Consider the following 1,727-nt stretch of genomic DNA (forward strand, 5'->3'; position numbering starts at 1 on the left):
AAAAAACCTTCCCCCACAGATTTGAAAGTATCTTCTCCCCTTATTGGTCCTTTTGGTCAGGTGCCAACCACGTTATCTGAGCTTTTTAACCCTTTACAGGTAAAGGAGGGATTTTATGCTACCCTTAGCTGTATGTTTATGACAGATGTATATTCATATTTGTTTTGGTACCCCAATTACCATAAGGTCAGTGCCTGCCCCCATTCCATCAATGGCATTCTGGGTGTCCATAATTAACCATAATCATTAATATTAACAAATCACATCAATACTTCCTCAATCATTTCTTAATTCCTATGCGTCAGTGCAGTCTAACTACTTACCTATTGCCTAGCAACCAACCCTCCCATTTTACAGAATCTTGCAGTGTACCGTCGCTTTTGTAGTCCCTCACAAAAACATAAGAAAGGCCCTACTGGGTCAAACCAAAGGTCCATCTAGCCCAGTATCCTGTCTTCTGACAGTGGCCAATGCCAGGTGCCCCAGAGGGAATGAACAGAACAGGTAATCATCAAGTGATCCGTCCCGTTGCCAATTCCCAGCTTCTGGCAAACAGAGGCTAGGGACACTATCCCTGCCTATCCTGGCTAATAGCCATTGATGGACCTATCCTCCATGAATTTATCTAGTTCTTTTTTGAACCCTGTTATAGTCTTGGCCTTCACAACATCCTCTGGCAAGGAGTTCCACAGGTTGACTGTGCGTTGTTTGAAGAAATACTTCCTTTTGTTTGTTTTACACCAGCTGCCTATTAATTTCATTTGGTGACCCCTAGTTCTTGTGTTATGAGAAGGAGTAAATAACACTTCCTTATTTACTTTCTCCACACCAGTCATGATTTTACAGAACTCTATCATATCCACCGTTAGCCATCTTTTTTTCCAAGCTGAAAAGTCCCAGTCTTATTAATCTCTCCTCATATGGAAGCCGTTCCATACCCCTAATCATTTTTGTTGCCCTTTTCTGAACCTTTTCCAATTCCAATATATCTTTTTTGAGATGGGGCGACCACATTTGCACGCAGTATTCAAGATGTGAGCGTACCATGGATTTATATAGAGGCAATAGGATATTTTCTGTCTTATTAACTAGCCCTTTCTTAGCGATTCCCAACATTCTGTTCATTTTTTTGACTGCCGCTGCACATTGAGTGGATGTTTTCAGAGAACTATCCACAATGACTCCAAGATCTCTCTCTTGAGTGGTAACAGCTAATTGAGACCGCATCATTTTATACGTGTAGTTGGGATTATGTTTCCCAATGTGCATTACTTTGCATTTATCAACATTGAATTTCATCTGCCATTTTGTTGCCCAGTCACCCAGTTTTGTGAGATCCTTTTGTACCTCTTTGCAGTCTGCCTGGGACTTAACTATCTTGAGTAGTTTTGTATCATCTGCAAATTTTGCCACCTTCCTGTTTACCCTTTTTCCAGATCATTTATGAATATGTTGAATAGGACTGGTCCTAGTACAGAGCCCTAGGGCTTGGCATTCCTACCCTGTGTGCTTTTGTCACCTGGCCTTTTTGAACCTGATCTTTATATAAAACTTCCCTGAGCCGCCAATGCATGCGCCTGGTTATCTGAGGTTAGTCTGAGAAGCACCTGGCCCATGTCTGGGGACCAGAGCGTGCCCATGAAGATGCAGTGACAAAATCTAGGCTTTGGTCTGTAGATTTTTTCGTCTACTGCTAATTTTAACTCCCCCCCCCTTTTTTTTGTAAG

At 41.9% G+C, this 1,727-nt stretch overlaps 1 protein-coding gene across 1 annotated transcript in view; it reads left to right on the forward strand.

Annotated features, from left to right (window-relative positions):
- Positions 1-1,727, forward strand: part of LOC135875216 (DNA ligase 1-like) — a 28,976-nt gene that overhangs the window by 20,430 nt on the left and 6,819 nt on the right. The window lies entirely within an intron of this gene.

The sequence above is a fragment of the Emys orbicularis genome, chromosome 2, assembly GCF_028017835.1.
Source record: "Emys orbicularis isolate rEmyOrb1 chromosome 2, rEmyOrb1.hap1, whole genome shotgun sequence".
Classification (NCBI taxonomy): domain Eukaryota; kingdom Metazoa; phylum Chordata; order Testudines; family Emydidae; genus Emys; species Emys orbicularis.